General features: G+C 49.0%; 13 non-coding genes across 13 annotated transcripts; all 13 read left to right on the top strand.

The window, feature by feature from the left end:
• The first annotated feature begins 2,325 nt into the window (after positions 1-2,325).
• On the top strand, positions 2,326-2,417 carry trnay-gua (transfer RNA tyrosine (anticodon GUA)). Its single transcript is given in 2 exon segments — positions 2,326-2,362; positions 2,382-2,417. It is a non-coding gene; the product is annotated as a tRNA-Tyr (tRNA).
• Positions 2,418-5,158: 2,741 nt separating this feature from the next.
• On the top strand, positions 5,159-5,250 carry trnay-gua (transfer RNA tyrosine (anticodon GUA)). The gene is given in 2 exon segments: positions 5,159-5,195; positions 5,215-5,250. It is a non-coding gene; the product is annotated as a tRNA-Tyr (tRNA).
• Positions 5,251-6,581: 1,331 nt separating this feature from the next.
• trnay-gua (transfer RNA tyrosine (anticodon GUA)) lies at positions 6,582-6,673 on the top strand. The gene is given in 2 exon segments: positions 6,582-6,618; positions 6,638-6,673. It is a non-coding gene; the product is annotated as a tRNA-Tyr (tRNA).
• Positions 6,674-8,002: 1,329 nt separating this feature from the next.
• trnay-gua (transfer RNA tyrosine (anticodon GUA)) lies at positions 8,003-8,094 on the top strand. The gene is given in 2 exon segments: positions 8,003-8,039; positions 8,059-8,094. It is a non-coding gene; the product is annotated as a tRNA-Tyr (tRNA).
• Positions 8,095-9,425: 1,331 nt separating this feature from the next.
• On the top strand, positions 9,426-9,517 carry trnay-gua (transfer RNA tyrosine (anticodon GUA)). Its single transcript is given in 2 exon segments — positions 9,426-9,462; positions 9,482-9,517. It is a non-coding gene; the product is annotated as a tRNA-Tyr (tRNA).
• Positions 9,518-10,848: 1,331 nt separating this feature from the next.
• trnay-gua (transfer RNA tyrosine (anticodon GUA)) lies at positions 10,849-10,940 on the top strand. Its single transcript is given in 2 exon segments — positions 10,849-10,885; positions 10,905-10,940. It is a non-coding gene; the product is annotated as a tRNA-Tyr (tRNA).
• A 1,331-nt stretch (positions 10,941-12,271) lies between these two features.
• Positions 12,272-12,363, top strand: trnay-gua (transfer RNA tyrosine (anticodon GUA)). Its single transcript is given in 2 exon segments — positions 12,272-12,308; positions 12,328-12,363. It is a non-coding gene; the product is annotated as a tRNA-Tyr (tRNA).
• A 1,329-nt stretch (positions 12,364-13,692) lies between these two features.
• Positions 13,693-13,784, top strand: trnay-gua (transfer RNA tyrosine (anticodon GUA)). The gene is given in 2 exon segments: positions 13,693-13,729; positions 13,749-13,784. It is a non-coding gene; the product is annotated as a tRNA-Tyr (tRNA).
• A 1,331-nt stretch (positions 13,785-15,115) lies between these two features.
• Positions 15,116-15,207, top strand: trnay-gua (transfer RNA tyrosine (anticodon GUA)). The gene is given in 2 exon segments: positions 15,116-15,152; positions 15,172-15,207. It is a non-coding gene; the product is annotated as a tRNA-Tyr (tRNA).
• Positions 15,208-16,508: 1,301 nt separating this feature from the next.
• Positions 16,509-16,587, top strand: trnal-cag (transfer RNA leucine (anticodon CAG)). Its single transcript is given in 2 exon segments — positions 16,509-16,545; positions 16,552-16,587. It is a non-coding gene; the product is annotated as a tRNA-Leu (tRNA).
• A 1,331-nt stretch (positions 16,588-17,918) lies between these two features.
• On the top strand, positions 17,919-18,010 carry trnay-gua (transfer RNA tyrosine (anticodon GUA)). Its single transcript is given in 2 exon segments — positions 17,919-17,955; positions 17,975-18,010. It is a non-coding gene; the product is annotated as a tRNA-Tyr (tRNA).
• A 1,331-nt stretch (positions 18,011-19,341) lies between these two features.
• Positions 19,342-19,420, top strand: trnar-ccg (transfer RNA arginine (anticodon CCG)). Its single transcript is given in 2 exon segments — positions 19,342-19,378; positions 19,385-19,420. It is a non-coding gene; the product is annotated as a tRNA-Arg (tRNA).
• Positions 19,421-20,751: 1,331 nt separating this feature from the next.
• On the top strand, positions 20,752-20,843 carry trnay-gua (transfer RNA tyrosine (anticodon GUA)). Its single transcript is given in 2 exon segments — positions 20,752-20,788; positions 20,808-20,843. It is a non-coding gene; the product is annotated as a tRNA-Tyr (tRNA).
• The last annotated feature ends 80 nt before the right edge of the window (positions 20,844-20,923 follow it).

The following is a 20,923-nucleotide window of genomic DNA, read 5'->3' as shown; positions in this document are numbered from 1 at the left end:
TTCAGGCAAAACAAGTTGGCTATCAGTCAGACAGCGCTGTCGCCTGCTCCCTCACACACAGGGCGGCCGCTACTTTCCGGTCACCTCGCTTCCCTTCCACGGTCTCGTGCTCTTCTCGGCTTCTTTCTTCGTTACTGTGGCTTCGCGTCCTGCTGTTGCTCGCTCGCTGCTGCTCCGCAATGTCGATTGGATACAAGGAGTGGGCCAGTTCTCTGATGGTCGTGGAGCAGCTTGGAGACGAGTGCGAAAAGGCGACTGAGAAGCAAATGAGGGAAACCTGCAAGAAGCTACTGGGGAATTAGTTCAAATGGTAGAGCGCTCGCTTAGCATGCGAGAGGTAGGGGGATTGATGCCTGCATTCTCCACTCTGCTTTTGGCTCAGAGCAATTCTCCAGAAAGAAATGTGGTCTCACGTGTCACTGAGTTCACGCCAGATGGGTCAAAGCACAGCAAACCTTTTTCTGCCATGTCATAAGCAAGACGTCTTGATTTTTGCAAAGATGGATATATGAGGCGAGAGAAGCCAAAAGAACGACTTGCGAGCATTGATTGCTTTTCTGAGCATTTGACTCAGGACCTTCGATTGAGCAGACTGATATGCTGCCTGCTGCGCGAAGAAGGCACTTGCCATGCAAGCGGCCAGGCAGCACGACCAAGTCGGGCAGCTTGCAAGGTCTTTAAATTCAGAATGCGCAGCTTGCAAAAAATCTGCGAGCCTGATAAGAAGTCAAAGCTACACTCTTGTGATTGTTAGTCACACGCATTTTCCAGGCTGTAAAGAGTAGCTGGCGGTTGACAGTCCCACCGCGCTGCAGCATGGGCTGGTACTGAAGACGCACAGGCCACGCCACGAGTCCAGATGCGTCAACATGCTCACGGAAAACAATCATCGCACAGAAAAATCTTTGGCGCTTCCCTTCGATAGCTCAGTTGGTAGAACGGAGGACTCAGCAAAGTCATCCTTAGGTCGCTGGTTCAATTCCGGTTCGAAGGAGCTAGTGTACTTTTGGATTAAGCAGCAATTCGCTCAAACCAGTTCTCATCACTTTATGGTGCATCATGTTGCCACGAAGGAGCAGGACACCACTTTTCTCGTCTCAAACCTGAATGCACTCTGCATCCACCTTCACACAGCTGTTATGCTTGAGCATTTGTGTCTGCTCACCAGCACAGAGTTTTTTTAAATTTCAAAATTTGCATATAAAAATTTGTACAGTCCATTCAAAAGCAGTTCAGTACATTTAGCTGCGGTCAGCAATCCCATACACTACATTTGGGTGCTGACGGCAGTTCCGTTCGATACATTTCCTTGCTTTTCAGTTCAAGTACAATTCGGTACAATATGGGATACATTGTAGTGCATTCAACAAACTGCAGAGCAGCAACACTTCAAAGCACTCAGCACTCCCTTTCAGGCAAAACAAGTTGGCCATCAGTCAGACAGCGCTGTCGCCTGCTCCCTCACACACAGGGCGGCCGCTACTTTCCGGTCACCTCGCTTCCCTTCCACGGTCTCGTGCTCTTCTCGGCTTCTTTCTTCGTTACTGTGGCTTCGCGTCCTGCTGTTGCTCGCTCGCTGCTGCTCCGCAATGTCGATTGGATACAAGGAGTGGGCCAGTTCTCTGATGGTCGTGGAGCAGCTTGGAGACGAGTGCGAAAAGGCGACTGAGAAGCAAATGAGGGAAACCTGCAAAAAGCTACTGGGGAATTAGCTCAAATGGTAGAGCGCTCGCTTAGCATGTGAGAGGTAGGGGGATCGATGCCTGCATTCTCCACTCTGCTTTTGGCTCAGAGCAATTTTCCAGAAAGAAATGTGGTCTCACGTGTCACTGAGTTCACGCCAGATGGGTCAAAGCACAGCAAACCTTTTTCTGCCATGCTTTAAGCAAGACGTCTTGATTTTTGCAAAGATGGATATATGAGGCGAGAGAAGCCAAAAGAACGACTTGCGAGCATTGATTGCTTTTCTGAGCATTTGACTCAGGACCTTCGATTGAGCAGACTGATATGCTGCCTGCTGCGCGAAGAAGGCACTTGCCATGCAAGCGGCCAGGCAGCACGACCAAGTCGGGCAGCTTGCAAGGTCTTTAAATTCAGAATGCGCAGCTTGCAAAAAATCTGCGAGCCTGATAAGAAGTCAAAGCTACACTCTTGTGATTGTTAGTCACACGCGTTTTCCAGGCTGTAAAGAGTCGCTGGCGGTTGACAGTCCCACCGCGCTGCAGCATGGGCTGGTACTGAAGACGCACAGGCCACGCCACGAGTCCAGATGCGTCAACATGCTCACGGAAAACAATCATCGCACAGAAAAATCTTTGGCGCTTCCCTTCGATAGCTCAGTTGGTAGAGCGGAGGACTGTAGTGGAATACTCAGCAAAGTCATCCTTAGGTCGCTGGTTCAATTCCGGCTCGAAGGAGCTAGTGTACTTTTGGATTGAGCAGCAATTCGCTCAAACCAGTTCTCATCACTTTATGGTGCATCATGTTGCCACGAAGGAGCAGGACACCACTTTTCTCGTCTCAAACCTGAATGCACTCTGCATCCACCTTCACACAGCTGTTATGCTTGAGCATTTGTGTCTGCTCACCAGCACAGAGTTTTTTTAAATTTCAAAATTTGCATATAAAAATTTGTACAGTCCATTCAAAAGCAGTTCAGTACATTTAGCTGCGGTCAGCAATCCCATACACTACATTTGGGTGCTGACGGCAGTTCCGTTCGATACATTTCCTTGCTTTTCAGTTCAAGTACAATTTGGTACAATATGGGATACATTGTAGTACATTCAACAAACTGCAGAGCAGCAACACTTCAAAGCACTCAGCACTCCCTTTCAGGCAAAACAAGTTGGCTATCAGTCAGACAGCGCTGTCGCCTGCTCCCTCACACACAGGGCGGCCGCTACTTTCCGGTCACCTCGCTTCCCTTCCACGGTCTCGTGCTCTTCTCGGCTTCTTTCTTCGTTACTGTGGCTTCGCGTCCTGCTGTTGCTCGCTCGCTGCTGCTCCGCAATGTCGATTGGATACAAGGAGTGGGCCAGTTCTCTGATGGTCGTGGAGCAGCTTGGAGACGAGTGCGAAAAGGCGACTGAGAAGCAAATGAGGGAAACCTGCAAGAAGCTACTGGGGAATTAGTTCAAATGGTAGAGCGCTCGCTTAGCATGCGAGAGGTAGGGGGATTGATGCCTGCATTCTCCACTCTGCTTTTGGCTCAGAGCAATTCTCCAGAAAGAAATGTGGTCTCACGTGTCACTGAGTTCACGCCAGATGGGTCAAAGCACAGCAAACCTTTTTCTGCCATGTCATAAGCAAGACGTCTTGATTTTTGCAAAGATGGATATATGAGGCGAGAGAAGCCAAAAGAACGACTTGCGAGCATTGATTGCTTTTCTGAGCATTTGACTCAGGACCTTCGATTGAGCAGACTGATATGCTGCCTGCTGCGCGAAGAAGGCACTTGCCATGCAAGCGGCCAGGCAGCACGAACAAGTCGGGCAGCTTGCAAGGTCTTTAAATTCAGAATGCGCAGCTTGCAAAAAATCTGCGAGCCTGATAAGAAGTCAAAGCTACACTCTTGTGATTGTTAGTCACACGCATTTTCCAGGCTGTAAAGAGTAGCTGGCGGTTGACAGTCCCACCGCGCTGCAGCATGGGCTGGTACTGAAGACGCACAGGCCACGCCACGAGTCCAGATGCGTCAACATGCTCACGGAAAACAATCATCGCACAGAAAAATCTTTGGCGCTTCCCTTCGATAGCTCAGTTGGTAGAACGGAGGACTCAGCAAAGTCATCCTTAGGTCGCTGGTTCAATTCCGGTTCGAAGGAGCTAGTGTACTTTTGGATTAAGCAGCAATTCGCTCAAACCAGTTCTCATCACTTTATGGTGCATCATGTTGCCACGAAGGAGCAGGACACCACTTTTCTCGTCTCAAACCTGAATGCACTCTGCATCCACCTTCACACAGCTGTTATGCTTGAGCATTTGTGTCTGCTCACCAGCACAGAGTTTTTTTAAATTTCAAAATTTGCATATAAAAATTTGTACAGTCCATTCAAAAGCAGTTCAGTACATTTAGCTGCGGTCAGCAATCCCATACACTACATTTGGGTGCTGACGGCAGTTCCGTTCGATACATTTCCTTGCTTTTCAGTTCAAGTACAATTCGGTACAATATGGGATACATTGTAGTACATTCAACAAACTGCAGAGCAGCAACACTTCAAAGCACTCAGCACTCCCTTTCAGGCAAAACAAGTTGGCCATCAGTCAGACAGCGCTGTCGCCTGCTCCCTCACACACAGGGCGGCCGCTACTTTCCGGTCACCTCGCTTCCCTTCCACGGTCTCGTGCTCTTCTCGGCTTCTTTCTTCGTTACTGTGGCTTTGCGTCCTGCTGTTGCTCGCTCGCTGCTGCTCCGCAATGTCGATTGGATACAAGGAGTGGGCCAGTTCTCTGATGGTCGTGGAGCAGCTTGGAGACGAGTGCGAAAAGGCGACTGAGAAGCAAATGAGGGAAACCTGCAAAAAGCTACTGGGGAATTAGCTCAAGTGGTAGAGCGCTCGCTTAGCATGTGAGTGATAGGGGGATCGATGCCTGCATTCTCCACTCTGCTTTTGGCTCAGAGCAATTCTCCAGAAAGAAATGTGGTCTCATGTGTCACTGAGTTCACGCCAGATGGGTCAAAGCACAGCAAACCTTTTTCTGCCATGTCATAAGCAAGACGTCTTGATTTTTGCAAAGATGGATATATGAGGCGAGAGAAGCCAAAAGAACGACTTGCGAGCATTGATTGCTTTTCTGAGCATTTGACTCAGGACCTTCGATTGAGCAGACTGATATGCTGCCTGCTGCGCGAAGAAGGCACTTGCCATGCAAGCGGCCAGGCAGCACGACCAAGTCGGGCAGCTTGCAAGGTCTTTAAATTCAGAATGCGCAGCTTGCAAAAAATCTGCGAGCCTGATAAGAAGTCAAAGCTACACTCTTGTGATTGTTAGTCACACGCGTTTTCCAGGCTGTAAAGAGTAGCTGGCGGTTGACAGTCCCACCGCGCTGCAGCATGGGCTGGTACTGAAGACGCACAGGCCACGTCACGAGTCCAGATGTGTCAACATGCTCACGGAAAACAATCATCGCACAGAAAAATATTTGGCGCTTCCCTTCGATAGCTCAGTTGGTAGAGCGGAGGACTGTAGTGGAATATTCAGCAAAGTCATCCTTAGGTCGCTGGTTCAATTCCGGCTCGAAGGAGCTAGTGTACTTTTGGATTAAGCAGCAATTCGCTCAAACCAGTTCTCATCACTTTATGGTGCATCATGTTGCCATGAAGGAGCAGGACACCACTTTTCTCGTCTCAAACCTGAATGCACTCTGCATCCACCTTCACACAGCTGTTATGCTTGAGCATTTGTGTCTGCTCACCAGCACAGAGTTTTTTTAAATTTCAAAATTTGCATATAAAAATTTGTACAGTCCATTCAAAAGCAGTTCAGTACATTTAGCTGCGGTCAGCAATCCCATACACTACATTTGGGTGCTGACGGCAGTTCCGTTCAATACATTTCCTTGCTTTTCAGTTCAAGTACAATTCGGTACAATATGGGATACATTGTAGTACATTCAACAAACTGCAGAGCAGCAACACTTCAAAGCACTCAGCACTCCCTTTCAGGCAAAACAAGTTGGCCATCAGTCAGACAGCGCTGTCGCCTGCTCCCTCACACACAGGGCGGCCGCTACTTTCCGGTCACCTCGCTTCCCTTCCACGGTCTCGTGCTCTTCTCGGCTTCTTTCTTCGTTACTGTGGCTTTACGTCCTGCTGTTGCTCGCTTGCTGCTGCTCCGCAATGTCGATTGGATACAAGGAGTGGGCCAGTTCTCTGATGGTCGTGGAGCAGCTTGGAGACGAGTGCGAAAAGGCGACTGAGAAGCAAATGAGGGCAACCTGCAAGAAGCTACTGGGGAATTAGCTCAAATGGTAGAGCGCTCGCTTAGCATGTGAGTGATAGGGGGATCGATGCCTGCATTCTCCACTCTGCTTTTGGCTCAGAGCAATTCTCCAGAAAGAAATGTGGTCTCACGTGTCACTGAGTTCACGCCAGATGGGTCAAAGCACAGCAAACCTTTTTCTGCCATGTCATAAGCAAGACGTCTTGATTTTTGCAAAGATGGATATATGAGGCGAGAGAAGCCAAAAGAACGACTTGCGAGCATTGATTGCTTTTCTGAGCATTTGACTCAGGACCTTCGATTGAGCAGACTGATATGCTGCCTGCTGCGCGAAGAAGGCACTTGCCATGCAAGCGGCCAGGCAGCACGACCAAGTCGGGCAGCTTGCAAGGTCTTTAAATTCAGAATGCGCAGCTTGCAAAAAATCTGCGAGCCTGATAAGAAGTCAAAGCTACACTCTTGTGATTGTTAGTCACACGCGTTTTCCAGGCTGTAAAGAGTAGCTGGCGGTTGACAGTCCCACCGCGCTGCAGCATGGGCTGGTACTGAAGACGCACAGGCCACGCCACGAGTCCAGATGCGTCAACATGCTCACGGAAAACAATCATCGCACAGAAAAATATTTGGCGCTTCCCTTCGATAGCTCAGTTGGTAGAGCGGAGGACTGTAATGGAATACTCAGCAAAGTCATCCTTAGGTCGCTGGTTCAATTCCGGCTCGAAGGAGCTAGTGTACTTTTGGATTGAGCAGCAATTCGCTCAAACCAGTTCTCATCACTTTATGGTGCATCATGTTGCCACGAAGGAGCAGGACACCACTTTTCTCGTTTCAAACCTGAATGCACTCTGCATCCACCTTCACACAGCTGTTATGCTTGAGCATTTGTGTCTGCTCACCAGCACAGAGTTTTTTTAAATTTCAAAATTTGCATATAAAAATTTGTACAGTCCATTCAAAAGCAGTTCAGTACATTTAGCTGCGGTCAGCAATCCCATACACTACATTTGGGTGCTGACGGCAGTTCCGTTCGATACATTTCCTTGCTTTTCAGTTCAAGTACAATTCGGTACAATATGGGATACATTGTAGTACATTCAACAAACTGCAGAGCAGCAACACTTCAAAGCACTCAGCACTCCCTTTCAGGCAAAACAAGTTGGCCATCAGTCAGACAGCGCTGTCGCCTGCTCCCTCACACACAGGGCGGCCGCTACTTTCCGGTCACCTCGCTTCCCTTCCACGGTCTCGTGCTCTTCTCGGCTTCTTTCTTCGTTACTGTGGCTTCGCGTCCTGCTGTTGCTCGCTCGCTGCTGATCCGCAATGTCGATTGGATACAAGGAGTGGGCCAGTTCTCTGATGGTCGTGGAGCAGCTTGGAGACGAGTGCGAAAAGGCGACTGAGAAGCAAATGAGGGAAACCTGCAAGAAGCTACTGGGGAATTAGCTCAAATGGTAGAGCGCTCGCTTAGCATGTGAGCAGTAGGGGGATCGATGCCTGCATTCCCCACTCTGCTTTTGGCTCAGAGCAATTTTCCAGAAAGAAATGTGGTCTCACGTGTCACTGAGTTCACGCCAGATGGGTCAAAGCACAGCAAACCTTTTTCTGCCATGTCATAAGCAAGACGTCTTGATTTTTGCAAAGATGGATATATGAGGCGAGAGAAGCCAAAAGAACGACTTGCGAGCATTGATTGCTTTTCTGAGCATTTGACTCAGGACCTTCGATTGAGCAGACTGATATGCTGCCTGCTGCGCGAAGAAGGCACTTGCCATGCAAGCGGCCAGGCAGCACGACCAAGTCGGGCAGCTTGCAAGGTCTTTAAATTCAGAATGCGCAGCTTGCAAAAAATCTGCGAGCCTGATAAGAAGTCAAAGCTACACTCTTGTGATTGTTAGTCACACGCGTTTTCCAGGCTGTAAAGAGTAGCTGGCGGTTGACAGTCCCACCGCGCTGCAGCATGGGCTGGTACTGAAGACGCACAGGCCGCCACGAGTCCAGATGCGTCAACATGCTCACGGAAAACAATCATCGCACAGAAAAATCTTTGGCGCTTCCCTTCGATAGCTCAGTTGGTAGAGCGGAGGACTGTAATGGAATACTCAGCAAAGTCATCCTTAGGTCGCTGGTTCAATTCCGGCTCGAAGGAGCTAGTGTACTTTTGGATTGAGCAGCAATTCGCTCAAACCAGTTCTCATCACTTTATGGTGCATCATGTTGCCACGAAGGAGCAGGACACCACTTTTCTCGTCTCAAACCTGAATGCACTCTGCATCCACCTTCACACAGCTGTTATGCTTGAGCATTTGTGTCTGCTCACCAGCACAGAGTTTTTTTAAATTTCAAAATTTGCATATAAAAATTTGTACAGTCCATTCAAAAGCAGTTCAGTACATTTAGCTGCGGTCAGCAATCCCATACACTACATTTGGGTGCTGACGGCAGTTCCGTTCGATACATTTCCTTGCTTTTCAGTTCAAGTACAATTCGGTACAATATGGGATACATTGTAGTACATTCAACAAACTGCAGAGCAGCAACACTTCAAAGCACTCAGCACTCCCTTTCAGGCAAAACAAGTTGGCCATCAGTCAGACAGCGCTGTCGCCTGCTCCCTCACACACAGGGCGGCCGCTACTTTCCGGTCACCTCGCTTCCCTTCCACGGTCTCGTGCTCTTCTCGGCTTCTTTCTTTGTTACTGTGGCTTCGCGTCCTGCTGTTGCTCGCTCGCTGCTGCTCCGCAATGTCGATTGGATACAAGGAGTGGGCCAGTTCTCTGATGGTCGTGGAGCAGCTTGGAGACGAGTGCGAAAAGGCGACTGTGAAGCAAATGAGGGAAACCTGCAAGAAGCTACTGGGGAATTAGCTCAAATGGTAGAGCGCTCGCTTAGCATGTGAGAGGTAGTGGGATCGATGCCTGCACTCTCCACTTTGCTTTTGGCTCAGAGCAATTCTCCAGAAAGAAATGTGGTCTCACGTGTCACTGAGTTCACGCCAGATGGGTCAAAGCACAGCAAACCTTTTTCTGCCATGTCATAAGCAAGACGTCTTGATTTTTGCAAAGATGGATATATGAGGCGAGAGAAGCCAAAAGAACGACTTGCGAGCATTGATTGCTTTTCTGAGCATTTGACTCAGGACCTTCGATTGAGCAGACTGATATGCTGCCTGCTGCGCGAAGAAGGCACTTGCCATGCAAGCGGCCAGGCAGCACGACCAAGTCGGGCAGCTTGCAAGGTCTTTAAATTCAGAATGCGCAGCTTGCAAAAAATCTGCGAGCCTGATAAGAAGTCAAAGCTACACTCTTGTGATTGTTAGTCACACGCGTTTTCCAGGCTGTAAAGAGTAGCTGGCGGTTGACAGTCCCACCGCGCTGCAGCATGGGCTGGCACTGAAGACGCACAGGCCACGCCACGAGTCCAGATGCGTCAACATGCTCACGGAAAACAATCATCGAACAGAAAAATCTTTGGCGCTTCCCTTCGATAGCTCAGTTGGTAGAGCGGAGGACTGTAGTGGAATACTCAGCAAAGTCATCCTTAGGTCGCTGGTTCAATTCCGGCTCGAAGGAGCTAGTGTACTTTTGGATTGAGCAGCAATTCGCTCAAACCAGTTCTCATCACTTTATGGTGCATCATGTTGCCACGAAGGAGCAGGACACCACTTTTCTCGTCTCAAACCTGAATGCACTCTGCATCCACCTTCACACAGCTGTTATGCTTGAGCATTTGTGTCTGCTCACCAGCACAGAGTTTTTTTAAATTTCAAAATTTGCATATAAAAATTTGTACAGTCCATTCAAAAGCAGTTCAGTACATTTAGCTGCGGTCAGCAATCCCATACACTACATTTGGGTGCTGACGGCAGTTCCGTTCGATACATTTCCTTGCTTTTCAGTTCAAGTACAATTCGGTACAATATGGGATACATTGTAGTACATTCAACAAACTGCAGAGCAGCAACACTTCAAAGCACTCAGCACTCCCTTTCAGGCAAAACAAGTTGGCTATCAGTCAGACAGCGCTGTCGCCTGCTCCCTCACACACAGGGCGGCCGCTACTTTCCGGTCACCTCGCTTCCCTTCCACGGTCTCGTGCTCTTCTCGGCTTCTTTCTTCGTTACTGTGGCTTCGCGTCCTGCTGTTGCTCGCTCGCTGCTGCTCCGCAATGTCGATTGGATACAAGGAGTGGGCCAGTTCTCTGATGGTCGTGGAGCAGCTTGGAGACGAGTGCGAAAAGGCGACTGTGAAGCAAATGAGGGAAACCTGCAAAAAGCTACTGGGGAATTAGCTCAAGTGGTAGAGCGCTCGCTTAGCATGTGAGTGATAGGGGGATCGATGCCTGCATTCTCCACTCTGCTTTTGGCTCAGAGCAATTCTCCAGAAAGAAATGTGGTCTCATGTGTCACTGAGTTCACGCCAGATGGGTCAAAGCACAGCAAACCTTTTTCTGCCATGTCATAAGCAAGACGTCTTGATTTTTGCAAAGATGGATATATGAGGCGAGAGAAGCCAAAAGAACGACTTGCGAGCATTGATTGCTTTTCTGAGCATTTGACTCAGGACCTTCGATTGAGCAGACTGATATGCTGCCTGCTGCGCGAAGAAGGCACTTGCCATGCAAGCGGCCAGGCAGCACGACCAAGTCGGGCAGCTTGCAAGGTCTTTAAATTCAGAATGCGCAGCTTGCAAAAAATCTGCGAGCCTGATAAGAAGTCAAAGCTACACTCTTGTGATTGTTAGTCACACGCGTTTTCCAGGCTGTAAAGAGTAGCTGGCGGTTGACAGTCCCACCGCGCTGCAGCATGGGCTGGTACTGAAGACGCACAGGCCACGTCACGAGTCCAGATGTGTCAACATGCTCACGGAAAACAATCATCGCACAGAAAAATATTTGGCGCTTCCCTTCGATAGCTCAGTTGGTAGAGCGGAGGACTGTAGTGGAATATTCAGCAAAGTCATCCTTAGGTCGCTGGTTCAATTCCGGCTCGAAGGAGCTAGTGTACTTTTGGATTAAGCAGCAATTCGCTCAAACCAGTTCTCATCACTTTATGGTGCATCATGTTGCCATGAAGGAGCAGGACACCACTTTTCTCGTCTCAAACCTGAATGCACTCTGCATCCACCTTCACACAGCTGTTATGCTTGAGCATTTGTGTCTGCTCACCAGCACAGAGTTTTTTTAAATTTCAAAATTTGCATATAAAAATTTGTACAGTCCATTCAAAAGCAGTTCAGTACATTTAGCTGCGGTCAGCAATCCCATACACTACATTTGGGTGCTGACGGCAGTTCCGTTCAATACATTTCCTTGCTTTTCAGTTCAAGTACAATTCGGTACAATATGGGATACATTGTAGTACATTCAACAAACTGCAGAGCAGCAACACTTCAAAGCACTCAGCACTCCCTTTCAGGCAAAACAAGTTGGCCATCAGTCAGACAGCGCTGTCGCCTGCTCCCTCACACACAGGGCGGCCGCTACTTTCCGGTCACCTCGCTTCCCTTCCACGGTCTCGTGCTCTTCTCGGCTTCTTTCTTCGTTACTGTGGCTTTACGTCCTGCTGTTGCTCGCTTGCTGCTGCTCCGCAATGTCGATTGGATACAAGGAGTGGGCCAGTTCTCTGATGGTCGTGGAGCAGCTTGGAGACGAGTGCGAAAAGGCGACTGAGAAGCAAATGAGGGCAACCTGCAAGAAGCTACTGGGGAATTAGCTCAAATGGTAGAGCGCTCGCTTAGCATGTGAGTGATAGGGGGATCGATGCCTGCATTCTCCACTCTGCTTTTGGCTCAGAGCAATTCTCCAGAAAGAAATGTGGTCTCACGTGTCACTGAGTTCACGCCAGATGGGTCAAAGCACAGCAAACCTTTTTCTGCCATGTCATAAGCAAGACGTCTTGATTTTTGCAAAGATGGATATATGAGGCGAGAGAAGCCAAAAGAACGACTTGCGAGCATTGATTGCTTTTCTGAGCATTTGACTCAGGACCTTCGATTGAGCAGACTGATATGCTGCCTGCTGCGCGAAGAAGGCACTTGCCATGCAAGCGGCCAGGCAGCACGACCAAGTCGGGCAGCTTGCAAGGTCTTTAAATTCAGAATGCGCAGCTTGCAAAAAATCTGCGAGCCTGATAAGAAGTCAAAGCTACACTCTTGTGATTGTTAGTCACACGCGTTTTCCAGGCTGTAAAGAGTAGCTGGCGGTTGACAGTCCCACCGCGCTGCAGCATGGGCTGGTACTGAAGACGCACAGGCCACGCCACGAGTCCAGATGCGTCAACATGCTCACGGAAAACAATCATCGCACAGAAAAATATTTGGCGCTTCCCTTCGATAGCTCAGTTGGTAGAGCGGAGGACTGTAATGGAATACTCAGCAAAGTCATCCTTAGGTCGCTGGTTCAATTCCGGCTCGAAGGAGCTAGTGTACTTTTGGATTGAGCAGCAATTCGCTCAAACCAGTTCTCATCACTTTATGGTGCATCATGTTGCCACGAAGGAGCAGGACACCACTTTTCTCGTTTCAAACCTGAATGCACTCTGCATCCACCTTCACACAGCTGTTATGCTTGAGCATTTGTGTCTGCTCACCAGCACAGAGTTTTTTTAAATTTCAAAATTTGCATATAAAAATTTGTACAGTCCATTCAAAAGCAGTTCAGTACATTTAGCTGCGGTCAGCAATCCCATACACTACATTTGGGTGCTGACGGCAGTTCCGTTCGATACATTTCCTTGCTTTTCAGTTCAAGTACAATTCGGTACAATATGGGATACATTGTAGTACATTCAACAAACTGCAGAGCAGCAACACTTCAAAGCACTCAGCACTCCCTTTCAGGCAAAACAAGTTGGCCATCAGTCAGACAGCGCTGTCGCCTGCTCCCTCACACACAGGGCGGCCGCTACTTTCCGGTCACCTCGCTTCCCTTCCACGGTCTCGTGCTCTTCTCGGCTTCTTTCTTCGTTACTGTGGCTTCGCGTCCTGCTGTTGCTCGCTCGCTGCTGATCCGCAATGTCGATTGGATACAAGGAGTGGGCCAGTTCTCTGATGGTCGTGGAGCAGCTTGGAGACGAGTGCGAAAAGGCGACTGAGAAGCAAATGAGGGAAACCTGCAAGAAGCTACTGGGGAATTAGCTCAAATGGTAGAGCGCTCGCTTAGCATGTGAGCAGTAGGGGGATCGATGCCTGCATTCCCCACTCTGCTTTTGGCTCAGAGCAATTTTCCAGAAAGAAATGTGGTCTCACGTGTCACTGAGTTCACGCCAGATGGGTCAAAGCACAGCAAACCTTTTTCTGCCATGTCATAAGCAAGACGTCTTGATTTTTGCAAAGATGGATATATGAGGCGAGAGAAGCCAAAAGAACGACTTGCGAGCATTGATTGCTTTTCTGAGCATTTGACTCAGGACCTTCGATTGAGCAGACTGATATGCTGCCTGCTGCGCGAAGAAGGCACTTGCCATGCAAGCGGCCAGGCAGCACGACCAAGTCGGGCAGCTTGCAAGGTCTTTAAATTCAGAATGCGCAGCTTGCAAAAAATCTGCGAGCCTGATAAGAAGTCAAAGCTACACTCTTGTGATTGTTAGTCACACGCGTTTTCCAGGCTGTAAAGAGTAGCTGGCGGTTGACAGTCCCACCGCGCTGCAGCATGGGCTGGTACTGAAGACGCACAGGCCGCCACGAGTCCAGATGCGTCAACATGCTCACGGAAAACAATCATCGCACAGAAAAATCTTTGGCGCTTCCCTTCGATAGCTCAGTTGGTAGAGCGGAGGACTGTAATGGAATACTCAGCAAAGTCATCCTTAGGTCGCTGGTTCAATTCCGGCTCGAAGGAGCTAGTGTACTTTTGGATTGAGCAGCAATTCGCTCAAACCAGTTCTCATCACTTTATGGTGCATCATGTTGCCACGAAGGAGCAGGACACCACTTTTCTCGTCTCAAACCTGAATGCACTCTGCATCCACCTTCACACAGCTGTTATGCTTGAGCATTTGTGTCTGCTCACCAGCACAGAGTTTTTTTAAATTTCAAAATTTGCATATAAAAATTTGTACAGTCCATTCAAAAGCAGTTCAGTACATTTAGCTGCGGTCAGCAATCCCATACACTACATTTGGGTGCTGACGGCAGTTCCGTTCGATACATTTCCTTGCTTTTCAGTTCAAGTACAATTCGGTACAATATGGGATACATTGTAGTACATTCAACAAACTGCAGAGCAGCAACACTTCAAAGCACTCAGCACTCCCTTTCAGGCAAAACAAGTTGGCCATCAGTCAGACAGCGCTGTCGCCTGCTCCCTCACACACAGGGCGGCCGCTACTTTCCGGTCACCTCGCTTCCCTTCCACGGTCTCGTGCTCTTCTCGGCTTCTTTCTTTGTTACTGTGGCTTCGCGTCCTGCTGTTGCTCGCTCGCTGCTGCTCCGCAATGTCGATTGGATACAAGGAGTGGGCCAGTTCTCTGATGGTCGTGGAGCAGCTTGGAGACGAGTGCGAAAAGGCGACTGTGAAGCAAATGAGGGAAACCTGCAAGAAGCTACTGGGGAATTAGCTCAAATGGTAGAGCGCTCGCTTAGCATGTGAGAGGTAGTGGGATCGATGCCTGCACTCTCCACTTTGCTTTTGGCTCAGAGCAATTCTCCAGAAAGAAATGTGGTCTCACGTGTCACTGAGTTCACGCCAGATGGGTCAAAGCACAGCAAACCTTTTTCTGCCATGTCATAAGCAAGACGTCTTGATTTTTGCAAAGATGGATATATGAGGCGAGAGAAGCCAAAAGAACGACTTGCGAGCATTGATTGCTTTTCTGAGCATTTGACTCAGGACCTTCGATTGAGCAGACTGATATGCTGCCTGCTGCGCGAAGAAGGCACTTGCCATGCAAGCGGCCAGGCAGCACGACCAAGTCGGGCAGCTTGCAAGGTCTTTAAATTCAGAATGCGCAGCTTGCAAAAAATCTGCGAGCCTGATAAGAAGTCAAAGCTACACTCTTGTGATTGTTAGTCACACGCGTTTTCCAGGCTGTAAAGAGTAGCTGGCGGTTGACAGTCCCACCGCGCTGCAGCATGGGCTGGCACTGAAGACGCACAGGCCACGCCACGAGTCCAGATGCGTCAACATGCTCACGGAAAACAATCATCGAACAGAAAAATCTTTGGCGCTTCCCTTCGATAGCTCAGTTGGTAGAGCGGAGGACTGTAGTGGAATACTCAGCAAAGTCATCCTTAGGTCGCTGGTTCAATTCCGGCTCGAAGGAGCTAGTGTACTTTTGGATTGAGCAGCAATTCGCTCAAACCAGTTCTCATCACTTTATGGTGCATCATGTTGCCACGAAGGAGCAGGACACCACTTTTCTCGTCTCAAACCTGAATGCACTCTGCATCCACCTTCACACAGCTGTTATGCTTGAGCATTTGTGTCTGCTCACCAGCACAGAGTTTTTTTAAATTTCAAAATTTGCATATAAAAATTTGTACAGTCCATTCAAAAGCAGTTCAGTACATTTAGCTGCGGTCAGCAATCCCATACACTACATTTGGGTGCTGACGGCAGTTCCGTTCGATACATTTCCTTGCTTTTCAGTTCAAGTACAATTCGGTACAATATGGGATACATTGTAGTACATTCAACAAACTGCAGAGCAGCAACACTTCAAAGCACTCAGCACTCCCTTTCAGGCAAAACAAGTTGGCCATCAGTCAGACAGCGCTGTCGCCTGCTCCCTCACACACAGGGCGGCCGCTACTTTCCGGTCACCTCGTTTCCCTTCCACGGTCTCGTGCTCTTCTCGGCTTCTTTCTTCGTTACTGTGGCTTCGCGTCCTGCTGTTGCTCGCTCGCTGCTGCTCCGCAATGTCGATTGGATACAAGGAGTGGGCCAGTTCTCTGATGGTCGTGGAGCAGCTTGGAGACGAGTGCGAAAAGGCGACTGAGAAGCAAATGAGGGAAACCTGCAAGAAGCTACTGGGGAATTAGTTCAAATGGTAGAGCGCTCGCTTAGCATGCGAGAGGTAGGGGGATTGATGCCTGCATTCTCCACTCTGCTTTTGGCTCAGAGCAATTCTCCAGAAAGAAATGTGGTCTCACGTGTCACTGAGTTCACGCCAGATGGGTCATAAGCAAGACGTCTTGATTTTTGCAAAGATGGATATATGAGGCGAGAGAAGCCAAAAGAACGACTTGCGAGCATTGATTGCTTTTCTGAGCATTTGACTCAGGACCTTCGATTGAGCAGACTGATATGCTGCCTGCTGCGCGAAGAAGGCACTTGCCATGCAAGCGGCCAGGCAGCACGACCAAGTCGGGCAGCTTGCAAGGTCTTTAAATTCAGAATGCGCAGCTTGCAAAAAATCTGCGAGCCTGATAAGAAGTCAAAGCTACACTCTTGTGATTGTTAGTCACACGCGTTTTCCAGGCTGTAAAGAGTAGCTGGCGGTTGACAGTCCCACCGCGCTGCAGCATGGGCTGGTACTGAAGACGCACAGGCCACGCCACGAGTCCAGATGCGTCAACATGCTCACGGAAAACAATCATCGCACAGTAAAATCTTTGGCGGTTCCCTTCGATAGCTCAGTTGGTAGAACGGAGGACTCAGCAAAGTCATCCTTAGGTCGCTGGTTCAATTCCGGCTCGAAGGAGCTAGTGTACTTTTGGATTAAGCAGCAATTCGCTCAAACCAGTTCTCATCACTTTATGGTGCATCATGTTGCCACGAAGGAGCAGGACACCACTTTTCTCGTCTCAAACCTGAATGCACTCTGCATCCACCTTCACACAGCTGTTATGCTTGAGCATTTGTGTCTGCTCACCAGCACAGAGTTTTTTTAAATTTCAAAATTTGCATATAAAAATTTGTACAGTCCATTCAAAAGCAGTTCAGTACATTTAGCTGCGGTCAGCAATCCCATACACTACATTTGGGTGCTGACGGCAGTTCCGTTCGATACATTTCCTTGCTTTTCAGTTCAAGTACAATTCGGTACAATATGGGATACATTGTAGTACATTCAACAAACTGCAGAGCAGCAACACTTCAAAGCACTCAGCACTCCCTTTCAGGCAAAACAAGTTGGCCATCAGTCAGACAGCGCTGTCGCCTGCTCCCTCACACACAGGGCGGCCGCTACTTTCCGGTCACCTCGCTTCCCTTCCACGGTCTCGTGCTCTTCTCGGCTTCTTTCTTCGTTACTGTGGCTTTGCGTCCTGCTGTTGCTCGCTCGCTGCTGCTCCGCAATGTCGATTGGATACAAGGAGTGGGCCAGTTCTCTGATGGTCGTGGAGCAGCTTGGAGACGAGTGCGAAAAGGCGACTGAGAAGCAAATGAGGGAAACCTGCAAAAAGCTACTGGGGAATTAGCTCAAATGGTAGAGCGCTCGCTTAGCATGTGAGTGATAGGGGGATCGATGCCTGCATTCTCCACTCTGCTTTTGGCTCAGAGCAATTCTCCAGAAAGAAATGTGGTCTCATGTGTCACTGAGTTCACGCCAGATGGGTCAAAGCACAGCAAACCTTTTTCTGCCATGTCATAAGCAAGACGTCTTGATTTTTGCAAAGATGGATATATGAGGCGAGAGAAGCCAAAAGAACGACTTGCGAGCATTGATTGCTTTTCTGAGCATTTGACTCAGGACCTTCGATTGAGCAGACTGATATGCTGCCTGCTGCGCGAAGAAGGCACTTGCCATGCAAGCGGCCAGGCAGCACGACCAAGTCGGGCAGCTTGCAAGGTCTTTAAATTCAGAATGCGCAGCTTGCAAAAAATCTGCGAGCCTGATAAGAAGTCAAAGCTACACTCTTGTGATTGTTAGTCACACGCGTTTTCCAGGCTGTAAAGAGTAGCTGGCGGTTGACAGTCCCACCGCGCTGCAGCATGGGCTGGTACTGAAGACGCACAGGCCACGTCACGAGTCCAGATGCGTCAACATGCTCACGGAAAACAATCATCGCACAGAAAAATCTTTGGCGCTTCCCTTCGATAGCTCAGTTGGTAGAGCGGAGGACTGTAGTGGAATATTCAGCAAAGTCATCCTTAGGTCGCTGGTTCAATTCCGGCTCGAAGGAGCTAGTGTACTTTTGGATTAAGCAGCAATTCGCTCAAACCAGTTCTCATCACTTTATGGTGCATCATGTTGCCACGAAGGAGCAGGACACCACTTTTCTCGTCTCAAACCTGAATGCACTCTGCATCCACCTTCACACAGCTGTTATGCTTGAGCATTTGTGTCTGCTCACCAGCACAGAGTTTTTTTAAATTTCAAAATTTGCATATAAAAATTTGTACAGTCCATTCAAAAGCAGTTCAGTACATTTAGCTGCGGTCAGCAATCCCATACACTACATTTGGGTGCTGACGGCAGTTCCGTTCGATACATTTCCTTGCTTTTCAGTTCAAGTACAATTCGGTACAATATGGGATACATTGTAGTACATTCAACAAACTGCAGAGCAGCAACACTTCAAAGCACTCAGCACTCCTTTTCAGGCAAAACAAGTTGGCCATCAGTCAGACAGCGCTGTCGCCTGCTCCCTCACACACAGGGCGGCCGCTACTTTCCGGTCACCTCGCTTCCCTTCCACGGTCTCGTGCTCTTCTCGGCTTCTTTCTTCGTTACTGTGGCTTCGCGTCCTGCTGTTGCTCGCTCGCTGCTGCTCCGCAATGTCGATTGGATACAAGGAGTGGGCCAGTTCTCTGATGGTCGTGGAGCAGCTTGGAGACGAGTGCGAAAAGGCGACTGTGAAGCAAATGAGGGAAACCTGCAAGAAGCTACTGGGGAATTAGCTCAAATGGTAGAGCGCTCGCTTAGCATGTGAGAGGTAGCGGGATCGATGCCTGCACTCTCCACTCTGCTTTTGGCTCAGAGCAATTCTCCAGAAAGAAATGTGGTCTCACGTGTCACTGAGTTCACGCCAGATGGGTCAAAGCACAGCAAACCTTTTTCTGCCATGTCATAAGCAAGACGTCTTGATTTTTGCAAAGATGGATATATGAGGCGAGAGAAGCCAAAAGAACGACTTGCGAGCATTGATTGCTTTTCTGAGCATTTGACTCAGGACCTTCGATTGAGCAGACTGATATGCTGCCTGCTGCGCGAAGAAGGCACTTGCCATGCAAGCGGCCAGGCAGCACGACCAAGTCGGGCAGCTTGCAAGGTCTTTAAATTCAGAATGCGCAGCTTGCAAAAAATCTGCGAGCCTGATAAGAAGTCAAAGCTACACTCTTGTGATTGTTAGTCACACGCGTTTTCCAGGCTGTAAAGAGTAGCTGGCGGTTGACAGTCCCACCGCGCTGCAGCATGGGCTGGTACTGAAGACGCACAGGCCACGCCACGAGTCCAGATGCGTCAACATGCTCACGGAAAACAATCATCGCACAGTAAAATCTTTGGCGGTTCCCTTCGATAGCTCAGTTGGTAGAACGGAGGACTCCGCAAAGTCATCCTTAGGTCGCTGGTTCAATTCCGGCTCGAAGGAGCTAGTGTACTTTTGGATTAAGCAGCAATTCGCTCAAACCAGTTCTCATCACTTTATGGTGCATCATGTTGCCACGAAGGAGCAGGACACCACTTTTCTCGTCTCAAACCTGAATGCACTCTGCATCCACCTTCACACAGCTGTTATGCTTGAGCATTTGTGTCTGCTCACCAGCACAGAGTTTTTTTAAATTTCAAAATTTGCATATAAAAATTTGTACAGTCCATTCAAAAGCAGTTCAGTACATTTAGCTGCGGTCAGCAATCCCATACACTACATTTGGGTGCTGACGGCAGTTCCGTTCGATACATTTCCTTGCTTTTCAGTTCAAGTACAATTCGGTACAATATGGGATACATTGTAGTACATTCAACAAACTGCAGAGCAGCAACACTTCAAAGCACTCAGCACTCCCTTTCAGGCAAAACAAGTTGGCCATCAGTCAGACAGCGCTGTCGCCTGCTCCCTCACACACAGGGCGGCCGCTACTTTCCGGTCACCTCGCTTCCCTTCCACGGTCTCGTGCTCTTCTCGGCTTCTTTCTTCGTTACTGTGGCTTTGCGTCCTGCTGTTGCTCGCTCGCTGCTGCTCCGCAATGTCGATTGGATACAAGGAGTGGGCCAGTTCTCTGATGGTCGTGGAGCAGCTTGGAGACGAGTGCGAAAAGGCGACTGAGAAGCAAATGAGGGAAACCTGCAAAAAGCTACTGGGGAATTAGCTCAAATGGTAGAGCGCTCGCTTAGCATGTGAGTGATAGGGGGATCGATGCCTGCATTCTCCACTCTGCTTTTGGCTCAGAGCAATTCTCCAGAAAGAAATGTGGTCTCATGTGTCACTGAGTTCACGCCAGATGGGTCAAAGCACAGCAAACCTTTTTCTGCCATGTCATAAGCAAGACGTCTTGATTTTTGCAAAGATGGATATATGAGGCGAGAGAAGCCAAAAGAACGACTTGCGAGCATTGATTGCTTTTCTGAGCATTTGACTCAGGACCTTCGATTGAGCAGACTGATATGCTGCCTGCTGCGCGAAGAAGGCACTTGCCATGCAAGCGGCCAGGCAGCACGACCAAGTCGGGCAGCTTGCAAGGTCTTTAAATTCAGAATGCGCAGCTTGCAAAAAATCTGCGAGCCTGATAAGAAGTCAAAGCTACACTCTTGTGATTGTTAGTCACACGCGTTTTCCAGGCTGTAAAGAGTAGCTGGCGGTTGACAGTCCCACCGCGCTGCAGCATGGGCTGGTACTGAAGACGCACAGGCCACGTCACGAGTCCAGATGCGTCAACATGCTCACGGAAAACAATCATCGCACAGAAAAATCTTTGGCGCTTCCCTTCGATAGCTCAGTTGGTAGAGCGGAGGACTGTAGTGGAATATTCAGCAAAGTCATCCTTAGGTCGCTGGTTCAATTCCGGCTCGAAGGAGCTAGTGTACTTTTGGATTAAGCAGCAATTCGCTCAAACCAGTTCTCATCACTTTATGGTGCATCATGTTGCCACGAAGG

Source organism: Pristiophorus japonicus, unplaced genomic scaffold (genome assembly GCF_044704955.1).
Source record: "Pristiophorus japonicus isolate sPriJap1 unplaced genomic scaffold, sPriJap1.hap1 HAP1_SCAFFOLD_207, whole genome shotgun sequence".
NCBI classification, from domain to species: domain Eukaryota; kingdom Metazoa; phylum Chordata; class Chondrichthyes; family Pristiophoridae; genus Pristiophorus; species Pristiophorus japonicus.
The sequence above is the reverse complement of the archived record's forward strand: the minus strand, read 5'-3'. Positions and strand labels throughout refer to the sequence as shown.